This window comes from Marmota flaviventris, chromosome 16 (genome assembly GCF_047511675.1).
Source record: "Marmota flaviventris isolate mMarFla1 chromosome 16, mMarFla1.hap1, whole genome shotgun sequence".
In the NCBI taxonomy this organism is placed as follows: Eukaryota; Metazoa; Chordata; class Mammalia; order Rodentia; family Sciuridae; genus Marmota; species Marmota flaviventris.
In genome coordinates this window covers 23260229-23274445 of record NC_092513.1, presented here as the reverse complement: position 1 = coordinate 23274445, position 14217 = coordinate 23260229, and positions in this window count along the sequence as shown.

Genomic DNA, 14217 nt, shown 5'->3' with positions numbered 1-14217 from the left:
ATTGCCTTCCTGGCAGGATTTCCAGCCCAGGCTAGGCAGTGAGAGGGTTGGTGTCCTTAAATTGGGCCAGAGCACACCACATACACCTGGGCTGCTCACTTCAGAGGGAAGGCCTCCTGTGAAGTCAGTTTTTTGCACCTCTTGGATTGATTGCCAATGAAAAAGATTAGAATTGCAACCCCTTGTGAGTAGCCTGCAGGGAGTAGGGACAATCACAAACAGCTCCTGCTTGTTCCAGTGAAGCTGTGCCTGGTGCCACTGCTGGGCAGAATGGGGGGCTGGGCAGAATGGGGGGCTGGGCCGCCTCCTTTCTCAGCACTGCATCACATGGGGCCCAAGCTTTTGTCTTTAGGGTTAATTATGGAGCTCTTTACTAGCATGACTTGGTGCCTATGAAGGCCCCAGGGAGAACTGTGTGTGGACAACAGGCCACGGAGGGGCCAACCCCTCGCCTCACCACTAACCATGAGCAGGTTCCTGGATATCACTGAACTCAGTCCCTGGCTCTGCAAAGTGGGCTGATGAGGGTGCCTACCACAGATAGGCACAAGGATGCAGGAAATGTGTGTGAAGAGCCAGGCCCAACAGATGCTCCCCAGCATCCTTATTACATGCTGATCCACACTGAAACATTCTGGAAAACCCATGTGGGTTGGTCCATGAAAGCTAAACTCAGGGAATCGTACCCAGGGATTACTGGGCATCTGAAGGCTAGAGAAATTAACTCTTTTATTTATCCATATAATGAACATATCTTAAACTCTGCCTGCATGTGTGACAATAAGCTAATAGACACATAGGAACAAAAGCCTCTTGGGGATTTATTTGTGCAAAAGGTGGTGGCTCTGGTGGGCCTCCCTGGAGACTCTGCTGATGGGCAGGTTGGGGGTGAGGGCAGGCGACAGGGACTGTCAACAGATGGAAGCCTTCTCCAACCAGGCAAAATGGCAGAAGAACCACAGAGAGGTTGCTAGGCCTGTGGGCTTGGGCAAGACAAAGCGGGAGGCTAAGGCTGGAGGCTTGGGGCAGAAGCCTCCTTGATGGAAGGGTGAAATGAGGCTGCTCCCCTGTGGAAGCCTCCTGCAGACTGACCCCCTGTCCCCCAAGCACTCCATGTGCACTGTGAGCTTGGAGTCAGGCCCCAATGCAAACCCGGCTCGCCTGCTCCACCTTGGGCAAGTCACTTTAGTACTAAGTCTTAGTCTCATCTGTAAAATGGTGATAATTACTGGGGCTGGGGATACAGCTCAATTGGTAGAGTGCTTGCCTCATATGCACAAGGCCCTGGCTGGGTTCAATCCCCAGCACCACACACACACACACACACACACATAGAACTGAGACTAAAATGGTGATAATAACATCTGCCCAAGAAAAGTGAATGAGATATAAGTTGAGTACCCCTTATCTGAAATGCTTAGAACAAGAAGTGTGTCAAGATTTCCAAGCTTTTCAGATTTTAGAATATTTGCATAGACTTAACTAGTTCTATGCCCCTAATATGAAAATCCAAAATCTGAAATATTCCAAATCCCCAAACTTTCTGAATGTTGTGCCTCAAATCCCTCAAACATAACAGGAACATGGCGTATCTTTCAGCCTCCTTCTGGTGAGGCAACGATTCTCACAAAAGCTGGGGTGGGGAGGTGGGATAGAAATGGAAGTGAATACTGATACAGCTGTGGTCCAGGGTGAGGCAATGTTTGGTTCCCTCTCAGCCAGCGCACACCAGCCTTGAGTCTCAGCTCTGGTGAGGTCTGACTGGCTCCATAGCTGCCCTAAATGCAGTATCTGCACAGACAGCCCAATGCACAGCTGACCCTTCTAGACGGGCTCAGGGACTGCAAAGGGCCCATTCCCTGCTTCCTTGCTGGGGGCAACTGGTGGTCGCCCGCTCACTCAGTTTCTCCACCCAATACTTTCATCTGAACTTTACCCACTTTTAAAAAGGTCAATGTCATTTACACAGAGCTTTTATATACAAAGAGTGCTTTTAGTCACTAGTAGGTCCTACACCTGTTATAACCAGGGAAAATGGCTAGCTATCCTGGGACACAGATGCCAGATATCACTGGCACAGATATCACTTAGAGTTCATATGTTGGTGTCCATAAATGATTTGTTCATTTGTTATGTAGTCTATGGTTGCAAAGGCAGAATTAGCTAAGTAGTTGCCACAGAATCTTTATGACCAGCACAACCTAAAATAAGCTTTACTTAGCCCTTTGCTGATGTGAGTTAGAGAAACCTTTATTTCATTAGTATCTGCCATTAATTCAGACTCATATTTCAAGCAGAAGAGATGAAGCTCTAGTGGTGGAATTTCAGGCACATTATTTATGACAGGTGGCTTCCTTTCACTAACTTTTCCAGGGGAGAGTATGGGAAAAATTAGAGCCAGATAACAGAGATGCAAGAAGCCTGGAGCCTGGAAACAAGAATCCTGCTTCTAACTTCAGCTTCTACCAACCCATGATGTGAGTTGAGCACAGGCCTTCATGTGGTGCTCTCCTTATCCCTCCAACATCTGCCCTCTTGACCTTAAAGAAGATGACAGCTGTGAAATGCTGTCAGCCCTAAAGTGTCACTTGAATGCAAGGATTAGCCAATTCTAGAGCATTGTGATAAGGTATATTGCTTCCCTTCCAGGCAAAGGAAACAAAGGCATCTGTGAATATAGTTCTCCTCAAAATCCTTGCTTTGACAAGACTATGACAGACCACTGTGAAGGGGATGCTTCTGTCATTCCCTAGCCTCTCAGAAGGTCTCTGACCTGCATATTTGTTATCTGGCTGAGGCATGAATCTGAGTTCTCATCTGCTGCCAGTGAAGCCAGTGAATGGCCTGGCATCTATGTCCCAGGATAGCTAGCCATTTTCCCTGGTTATAACAGGCGTAGGACCTATTAGTGACTAAAAGCACTCTTTGTAAATAAAAGCTCTGTGTAAATGACATTGACCTTTTTAAAAACCTCAGGAGGGAGATGAGTGACATCTACTTTGAAGTATTTATTTGCAACCAGGGACTCTGGCCTATGGTAACCATTTCAAGAAGCTAACATATCTATAAATACAGCCATGGGAAGTGGCTTCCTTTTATAGGAAATCTCAGCTTCCGGTTCCTAGGAATTGCTGACTCCAACAGTACCCATGCCCACGAGTCACCTGAGGGGGCCTGTGACCAGGAATGAATGACAAATATACTTTATTTGGGCACAAAAGCAAATTATAGCTTGAATGGCCACCACACACTGCAATGGTCCACAGCATACAACAGAACCAGTATTGGCACGTGGTGGGTTTATTTCTGTTCCGCTAACAGCATGTGTACGCTGAAAAATGCAAACCCACACCGGGGCCTGTGCCAAAGACAGTTGCAATAAATTACATCACCTGGATTTTTTTTTTTGTTGTTTATAATAGCCAGTCTATGTTGGCAGTGCAAATTGGCCAGTTGTGTGCTATTTTAAATCCTTCCTGCTCCTTTCCCCATTTTGTGCCAACAAAGCTGCCCAGAAGGGAGGAATTCAGTCAGCATCAGAAGAATGCACTGAAGCCCTATTTCCTAAACCCTAGGGGAGATCTGAGTGGGAGGGGAGGTCCCAGTTAGCTGAGGACAGAGTCCTTTTTATGTGTCTGTTTCCCCAGGCTGAATGCTGGGCCCAGCTGACAAATGTCAGTGGGAGGGAGCAATGAGGAGGGTGGCTGGGTGACAGGTAGAGGCCCTGGCGGAGGCCTGGGTGAGAAGTGGGTGGAAACACTTCCTGAAGATCCATCCAGGTCCAGAGTTTTCAGCTGCCACCCCAAAGCCCCATCTGTCTGCTTAGCCAGTCCAGTTGGCCCTTATATACAGGCTGCAGGTGAGGCCAGTCATCACCCTGCCCCTGCCAGAACCCCATCCTTGGCCATGAACTGTATCTGGCCAAATTGTTCTCATTATTGGACCTTTCAATCAAATATCCAGACCACTAAGCTGAAGATCACCGTTTTTCCCTGATGTTTCTCCCTACTTACTCAGAATTAATACATTTTTTCCTTTGCTAGCCCCCTTTTGAAATGACATTCGGCTTCCACTCTAAACTCACCCTGGTCTGGTCTGGTCTGGATGCCCTGCATGCTGACCCCTCCATATGACCAGCACACACGCAGCAACTCCCTAGGTTGTTTTAGAAGCTAGTGACCATAGAGCCAGACTGCCTCCCAGTTCTGAGTAGGGCCAGACCTCTAGTCCCCACTTATGCCAGCTAATCAGAATGGGTGTCATCTATGGGTTTCTGGGGACAGGTCAGTGGCCCAAGTCCCCCTTAAGGCCTTTAGGGGGTCAAGGTACAAGGTGTCTTATGGAGGCATTGGTGTAAGATCAAGGCCACCCTAAGGAGCCTCATGCTATTTTGTACCTGTAGGGGGCTGGGACTACATACTGGGGAATGGGACACAACGAGTGGCCGGGAGTTTGATACCACGAACAACACAGGACAATATTTTTTGAATGAAGTACTTCACACCCAGGAGATTGTTTCATCATAGTTAAATATAAGGACAATATTTTTTGAATGAAGTACTTCACACCCAGGAGATTGTTTCATCATAGTTAAATATAAGGGATTTAAATGCTCAAAACATTCTGAGAAAAGGTAGGTTCCAGGCTAGGACAGGCAGCAGGGCTGCCCAAACCAGGGGGGCACCTGTGACCTCAGCCTGACTCCCCCTTCCCTGCTCTGGGTCACTTTCCTAGCACCACAGCCTCCAGACCTCCTGTTGTGGCAACTGCTGAGCCTCACCCACCACTCCTCATCTGTAAAATGGATAACTGTCCTCCGCAAGGGACTGGCAGGAGTCAATGTCATACCATATGGAATTCTTTCTGGAATGAAAGGAAAAGACAATGAGGCATAACAGTGTGAGCAACAGGAGCTCTCAGGCCTGATAACTTAGGAGGGGGAGACTGTTCCTGACCTGAACCCCCCACCCCTGCTGACTGCTGGAAGGGTTCCCTTTAGTTGTGTTGTCTTATCTGGTCAAAATAGAACATCTGAGCACAGCTTTTGGTTGTTTTTGTATCTGGAATCAACTGTGACCATGTAGCTCTGGAATCCCCTGGGGAATCTGATCCAAAGGCATCCACTGATTCATAGGAGACCCTTGTGGCCAGAAGCCCCGGGGTCAGGGATCAGCGGACTGTGGTGCTGGCCAGTTTCCTTCCAGACCCAGTTGCTGGTGCTGTGCCCACCTGCCTCCAACTAAAGAGCAACACAGGAGGTATGTGATACCATCATTCTGTGCTTGGGTTTTACTCTTGAGAGGGTGTGTGGGGAGTTAAGTAATTTCAAGCAGTTAAAATGTTCAGAAAATGCCTACTGTTCATTGAGTAAAATTAAACACAAGCCTTCAGAGATATTTCGGTCTTGCAGCTTCAAGCAGTTGTCCACAATCCTGGCAGGGAAAGTTGAACACCCTACTCCCACTTCCTTTCCGGAGCCCCAGTGACAGAGGTGGGATCTCTGAGGGTGGGATTCAGTGTCAGCACGGCTAAGGGCCTCCCAGGTGACCCCAGGCAGCCTGGCTCATGGTTGTGTTCACTCTTGAAACTCAGGTAGGCATGCTCCCTGGGCACTGGTTCTGGTCCCTCTGTAGAGGAGATAGTGATTTCTTCAAGATCCGAGTGTTACAGTGACAAATCCATCAGGGAGTTTTGCTGGATCAAAGTGGTGCTGACATCAAAATCCTCGAGTATAAGTCTACCTGGTTTAGATCAAAATGGTCTTGGGCAGTGCTTCCAGCATACTGAGACTGGGTACAGATCTGGCAAAGAGGACCAAGGACTCATATTTACGTTATCCCCCATCATTTGCCAAGGTGGGTGGGGGAATAAACAAAGAGGGTCCCCTCTAAGCCCTTGAGGACTTAGCCAAGAGGAATCTCTCAAAGCCTTGAAAGAGCACTCCAGTTACTTCTGACCCTGAAGGTGATGGTTCTGCCAGCTTGGTTCCTTCCTGGGAAAGGGTCAATGGGAAAACCAGAGAAAAATGAGACTTCCTAGATTTTTCCAATAAAATCTTACTTGGGACCTAAGAAAATTAGTTCTTGGGTAGCTTATTCTTCATTGTTTGTTCTATAAACATGTCATCTTTCACCAGATTCTGGGGGAACTTGATGGGGCTGCTAGGAATGGAGGCCGTTCTAGGTGAAGCACAGCTAGGGGCAGGGGTACAGGGGTGGCTCTGCAGCTCTAAGGCAGCCCTCAGGTATCTGGGCAACAGAAGGCTCTAGAATACTGGAAAGTGCTGCTTAAACATTGATGTGGCTGTGTCCCTGTAGTATGCTATTTTTAAGTCCTTTGGGTATAGACTGAGGAGAGGGATAGCTGGGTCAAATGGTGGTTCCATTCCCAGTTTTCCAAGGAATCTCCATATTGCTTTCCATATTGGCTGCACCAATTTGCAATCCCACCAGCAGTGTATGAGTGTATCTTTTCCCCCACCTCCTCGCCAACACTTGTTTTTATTCTTGATAGCTGCCATTCTGACTGGAGTGAGATGAAATCTTAGTATTGATTTGCATTTCTCTAATTGCTAGAGATGTTGAACATTTTTTCATATATTTATTGATTGATTGTATATCATCTTCTGAGAGGTGTATGTTTAGTTCCTTGGCCCATTTATTGATTGAGCTATTTTTTTGTGTGTGTGTGTTTAGCTTTTTGAGTTCTTTATATACCCTAGAGATTAGTGCTCTGATGTGGGAGTGGCAAAAAATTGCTTTCAAGATGTAGGCTCTCTATTCATCTCACTGATTGTTTCTTAGGCTAAGAAGCTTTTTAGTTTGAATATATCCCATATATTGACTCTTGATTTTAATTCTTGCACTATAAGAGTCTTATTAAGGAAGTTGGGACCTAATCCGACATGCTGGATATTTGGGCCTATTTTTTCTTCTAATAAAGAAAATGTGGTGTATATATACACAATAGAATATTACTCAGCAATAAAAGAGAATAAAATCATGGCATATGCAGGTAAATGGATGAAGTTGGAGAATATAATGTTAAGTGAAGTTAGCCAATCCCCCCCGCCCAAAAAAAAAATGCCAAATGTTTTCTGATATAAGGAGGCTGATTCATAGTGGAGTTGGGAGGAGGAACATGGGAGGATTAGATACTCTAGATAGGGTAGGGAGTGGGAAGGGAAGAAAGGGTACATGGGGGTAGAAAAGATGGTGGAATGAGATGGACATCATTACTCTAAGTACATGTATGAAGACACGAATGGTGTGAATATACTTTGTATACAACCAGAGATATGAAAAATTGTGTTCTATATGTGTAATATGAATTGTAATGCATTCTGCTGTCATATATAACAAATTAGAATAAAAAATAAATTACAAAAAAGAATACCTGGGAAGTGCAAAGAGCCAGCTTTGCAGAGGAACCTCTGCTCAAACCTCTTCATGAGAATGCAAACTGCTCGCTGGGGGAGAAAGCAGGAGAGCAGGGGTGAAGAACTTGGCATCAGAATGCTACCAATCTGGGCAGAATGCCAATTCTGTCTCTCCCTGTGACTCCAGGCAGGGCAAATCCATTCATTTCTGATTTGGTCTTTCTCTTCTGTAAGAGGACATACTATTTCCCTCTTAGAGTTTTAGGATTAAATGTGATTATAAAACATTCAGTAACATGCTTAACTCAAGTACTAAAAATGATGGTTATCTTAGCCACTTAAAAACACTTTGATCACTTGCCTTAGTACCTAGGTTTTGTTCAAGGTGACTGGCTGTGAGGGCTTGATTTTCTATTTGACTCAAGCAGTGATTCTTCTTTTGGGGCAATTTCACCCCCCAACATATAACTGGCAACATCAAAAGGCATTTTAGATGGCTGCAACTGGGTATGTGTGTGAGCTACTGACATCTACTGGGTGGAAGGCCAGGGCTGCTGGTAAACATCCTACAATGCACAGGACAGTCTCCACCCACCCGCCTCCAACAGGTTATCCAGTCTCAAATATGGAGCCCTGACCTAAATGGAGAATCTGGGCTTGGCTGACCCAGACAACAGAATTGGGAAAGAATGTAGGCTTACAGGTGTATGATCTGGTGGCACCTGAAAACTACTGCCACCATCCCAGGAGGAGAAACCCTCTTCTCAGGACCCATTTAGTAGCTGTAATTCAAGGGTTACAGCTTTGTAACTCTCCCTCTCCTTTTTTTTTTTTTTCTTTTGTGTTTGATTCAAGATTAAGACTCATAGGTCAAGCTGGGTATGGTGGCACATACCTGTAATCCTAGCTACTCAGGTGGCTAAGGTAGGAGGATAGCAAGTTTAAGGCCATCATTGCCAACTTGATGTGACCCTGTCTTAAAACACAATTTAAAAACAGGTTTAGGATGTAGCTCAGGATAAAGTGTGGTCTAGAGTATGGGATATCCTGGGTTCAATCCACAGTCGAGGGGGGGAAAAACAGTCAGTGGACTGTTTTAAATCAACTTTTTGTAAGATATGAAAAAGCTATAGAAATTGGAGGATCAGAATGAAAAAGCAGCTAGAGATTGAAAAGTGGTCTAAGAAAAGGGAAAAAGAAAAAAAAAAGGGAGCAATACATAGTAGCCAAATGACTTGGCTCTATTCTTGATTTTGTTCCTAAAAGAAGGCAAACTATATATTAAACAGATTATAAACACCAAAAAAATGGGTATTTGCATAATTCTGGAAAAATCTTAGAAAGTCAACAAAGTTATATGGCTAGGCCACTATTTGCTCATGCCTCAGAAATTATGAAAACTTACGAAAAATACTGATTTCACCATAGTTTGGTCAATTTTGACATTTCATTTGAGTGGCAGAGCACTTTAATGCATAGTGAGCCCATCAATTCTGAAACAAGAATTGGTGCTTTAACTCAGCCCAAGCCCTTCAGTCATGAAAGTTTGAGAATACAAATTAATCCTATCATACTAAAAAGTACTACTGAAATGTTTTGATTGGCATGCCTAGGAATCACTAAGTTAAACTGGACATTTTCCATGGAATCTTCTGAAAATGCATTTAGACTTAGGATTCTTAATTTTTACTTAAAAGTCAGTTGCTTAGGCTTTCAAATTTCGGCTTTAATTCTCCATAAAACGGGGATAAGATGGATGCAGTGGCACATGTATATAATTCCAGCATCTTGGGAGGCTGGGGTAGGAGGATCACAAGTTCAAAGCCAGCTTCAGCAATTTAGCAAAGCCCTAAGCAACTTAGTGAGACCCTGTCTTGAAATAAAAAGGGCTGTGGATATGGATGGCTCAGTGGTAAAGTGTCCCTGGGTTCAATCTCTAGGTCCAAAAGGAGAGAGGGAGGGAGAGAGGGAGGGAGAGAAATAGTTCCTGTACCCCAGAGCTGTGGTAAAGATTAAGTAAGATTATGCACCTGAGTTCATTTTGTACTAACTGGGTCACCCAACTTAAACATGGTGTTCTAAAACCTGGAGACTATTCATTTTTTACTTTACATTGCTCTTCGGGAGCACTTTAACATGGTCATGCTGACTGGGCTTAAAAAAAAAAAACAGAAAGCAAATTAGTTATTTCACCAGCATCTCTAAGTCTTAGTTTCTTGAACTTCATACAGTCCTTGGAGGTAATTATTTCCATTTCACAGATAAGGAAAATGAGATTCAAAGTACAAAATCTGCAAAATATTGAATTCGATGCCCTCTAATGAAGGCAGAAGACAAAGGAACTTGAATTGTAATGGAAGTCCAAGGCTAGAGAATCATGCAATTTTACAACTGCTGTGCCTTGGAAGATATGCCGACCTATCCCAGGGGGCAGTTTCCTAGGCTTAATTACCAGGATTTGGGAGCATATGGGAAATGACTGAAAAAAATCAGATGTGCTCCAAAAGGTGACACAACTCCCTTCAATGGTCTGTTTGGGTTTAAAGTTCTCAGAATGAGAGATATGGAGTCTAAGTGGTTCCATTTTTGCCCATCAGTTACACCTAAGTGTGTCCAAATAGTGGTGGCAGTAGAAGGGACATCAGAAGTATGCTCTTCCTGCAGAAGATTAAAAGACCAATTCCTTGGAAAGAGAATATATGAGGGGCCAGATATGAAGTAAGATCACCTAAAAGGTTGAGGAAATGAAATAGGAACATTGAGAAAGGCTTGTTGAACGATGATAAAGTAAAGCGACCATTTCTGCAAGTCTTGACCACAAATACAATCTTTGCAGGAGGACACATTTTAAAACAACTAAGAATCTCCTGTTTGAGCAAAGGAAGTAGGACTCTGATTTGAGAGCTCTCACCACATGCTTCTAGTCAGAAGACCTTCTCATCTCACAGGTTACTTGCAGTTCTGGAAAGGCCATGGAGAGAAGGCCAGGAAAGGCACATTTTTGGAGTCTACTTTCTTAAAACCCAATGAAGATGGCAGCTCTCGAAGTATGAATTCCAAGAACATTCTTCCATTTGCTGAAGAGATAAACCTAGAAGGTCTGCCTAGCTTCTAGATAGCTGGAGCTTCCATAAGTTTAAAAAAAAAAAATAAAAATGAAATACTGGAGAAACATCATTGAATGACTTAACAAATGTGCCAAGTTTCCAAGTATAAAGTAGCATACATAATAGGCAAAAGCCCAATCATAGGTTTTTAAAAAACATATTTTTAGTTTTAGATGGACACAATACCTTTATTTTTATGTGGTGTTGAGGACTGAACCCAGTGCTTCACATGTGCTAGGCAAGAGCTCTACCACTGAGCTACAACCCTATCCCCAACCATAGATTTTATCGGTAGCCTAGACAGAGAAATATACAGAGGAAATATAGCTGTCAAAACAGCTTTAAAAGCTATTTTCAGATACCCATTCAATTATTTTCACAAGTAAATTCTTATTATTTCTAGCAAGTTTTTGTTGTAGTCTCTTAACATGGAAGAAATGAACCAGCTTATGTCTTCAGTTTTTCTGTGGTTTTAATGGTCTTTCAGAAAATTTTATTTCATGAATAATACCAACAATTAACAGGTATGTATTTCTTATTAGTGCTATTATATTTTGTCATTTAATAAACCTCATTTTCAATCCAGGTAATTTACAAGTGTTTATTTAATGTAAGCTAAACCCACAAGTTATCAAGTATTCCTGGAATCCTTTTTGAAATTTTAGCTTTCTATTTTAATCTTGAATTATATTTTGTCTTACACAATGCCTAGTTTTCCATATTTTGGCACATCACATTTGACTTAAGTGGATTTGAAACCACTACTCCATCCATGACTCTTGGTAATCCCCCTGAAATTGCAGGAATAGATCATGTCAAAGTTTCACTGGTTTTGACTTTGGGAAGTGTCATAAACGGATATAAACTGTGGTGCTTTAAAACAGGAATACCTACAATTTATTTTCCTAAAGTAATTACATGCTTATAGTTCTTGGATCAACATAAGACTCAAATTCTCATTTTGATTACAAGTTTAATTATTAATTTGTTCAAGAATATTCTAATTTAACTGCCTCTGCTTCAAGGTTTTGTGCAGACTTTAAAATGGTGACTGTCTCTTCCCCTCCTGATGTTCAATATTAATATAAGCATTGAATTATGTATAATATTAGTAGAAGCCCTGGGTAAACACTGAAATGTTGCTGGTAGACACTAAGTAGACTTACATAACCTGACTCTCATTTACTATCTCTTTTTTAACAAGCTTTTTGCTACTAAGCCAGTTTTCAGTTTTATTGTGAATTCAGCTCAATAGTTAAGCCTTCTATGTTATGAAAAATGGAAGGTATCTGGGTAAATGCTCCTACAAAGATTTATAATTTTAAACACATTCTAAGCTACCAGGAAAGCATTTCTAAGTAACTCATTTAGTCATCAGTTGTGAACATCTCTTACCACGAGACATGAGTCTAAAATCACCTTGAGGACCTAGAAGCCTGTGGTTTCTCTTTAGTTGTTTCCCTCTTGCCGCCGAATCCCCATCTCTGATCAATTAACTCTATTTACTATTTTAAATATCTGACCACTTGTCCTTCCTATTGAAGTTTTCTTGCACTGTAAAAATAGTATCTTTTTTTTTTTTTTCTTTCTCATTATTCAGCTACAGTTTTTACTTAGGCCCTGAAATACAGAAGAGCAATGTCTGGCTATACTTTTTAAAAAATTCTTTTTAGACATATTTGACAGTAGAGTGTATTGTGACATACATACGTGGAGTCTAACTTCCCATTCTTGTGGCTGTATATACATCATGTGGAGTTACACTGGTCATGTATTCATATATGAACATAGAAAAGTTATGTCTGACTCATTCTTTCCTAAAAATCTGGTATCCTTTAAAATGAAAAACAGATAAATGAATATGGAGGTAGCAGAAAATCTCAATAGCAGGAAAATGTAATTATTTTGCAGTTTTCAACTATTCCACATGGTTAGCTGAAGACACTTAATAGGAATAATTACATAAGATATTAAATAGGGAGGTATGCCACTCTACACAGATCAGCTATTCTTTTTATTTATGTATTTTTTTGTGTTGCTGGGAATCAAACTCAGGATTTCATGCATACTAGGCAAGTGTTCTATTGCTGAGCTATATCCCTAGCCCTATTCTTAATCTTTGTTGAATGGAATCTCATTTGGCTTTTCAATGTTGTTTCCTATATTTCACCAGTGCTCCATTGCCCAGTTACTTAATCACTAATAGTAAATGGCTGAGTTCTAAAACAGCCGCAAAATAAAGTATTACTGCAAACATGAAATTGTTGTAGTAGTATAATGACATGCAAAAGATGTTTACAATATATAATAGAACACCCCCAATCCTCATTATTATTCATAAGAAGTTTTAGAATGAGAAAAGTAGAAAGTTAAGGGAAGGGTGGGTAGTAGACTGAAAACCAGTGACTGTTTTGGGAATAACAGATCCACTGAAGAGGATAATTTTACTTGTATTAACTAATTTATCACACCTCTCCTATTGCTATTTTCTAAATCTAATTGTTCTAGCCTTTTTTAGTCTTACTAAAAACCTTTGCATAAGGATTCTTTTGATAAAATCCTTTATAGAAAGGATTACATAACTTTACAATAACCAAGCTGCTAGGCAAATCAAATATTTTCAGTTTAGCACTTATCCTCCCAGGTTGTGAAGAGAGAACATATAGCCTTCCTCAAAAAGTTGGCCAATGGGCTGGGGATGTGGCTCAAGTGGTAGCGCGCTTGCCTGGCATGCGTGCGGCCCGGGTTCGATCCTCAGCACCACATACAAACAAAGATGTTGTGTCCGCTGAAAATTAAAAAAAAATAAATATATTAAAAAAAAAAAAAAAGTTGGCCAAATTCCTGGTTATTCACCATGCAGATTATCCAGGTTGGTATGTCTATTACTGTTAACACAGGTGGAGTTCCTGGGGCCTCTCTTCTTCAATGCTTTATAAGCAAATTTGTACAACCACCTATGGAAAGTCAGGTGCAGACTTAGAACTGGGTAAGTGCTTATCCAAGTTTCGCTAACATGGTTCCAAAGTTTTGGTTAACCATTGCAAGGAAAGCCTTAAAACAGATTTTTCAAGGCTCTTTGGAATATCTTGACCTCAAATTAGGTAAAAGAAGTTCATTTCATAGGTCATCCAATCTAAACTGGATCTTCTACAAAAGATCTCCCAAATTTAATTTTCATACTTTTGGAGGCAAATCTCAAAACTAACAAAGTAATTCTGGCATACAGTTCGAGGTCAATGGTCTTTCCCATCATTGAATCTATATACTCCAGTCTCTAGTACAGCCTAAGAATATGCCCAAAATCTACAATGAAAATACTTTTTGATGGCTGTGTGGTACTTGTAAAGTTACTGAGTGAACAGAAATTTAATTTCTTTAAAAATGATCTTAGAAATTTCTTTTTAACCAAATGGCAACTATTTACTCCAATTAGACTCAAATCAATTTCACAGATGGAGTAATATTTTTGTCTATCACCAAACCTAGAAGGCAGTTTTAAACTGAAAATTTACGACTTGCACTCCCATATTAGAAAAAAATAGTTTTACAGATTTGTTAGTAAAAAAGACAAAATTTTGTAAATAAAAGGATATACACAGTAGAATCCTACACAAATATGTGATTAAATTTAAAACTGGCAAATATTCAATTCACTATAACGATCATTTAATAAAAAAAGCTAAACCTGGACTAGACAAGGGCGACATGTTCAACACCAAGTGCATACTA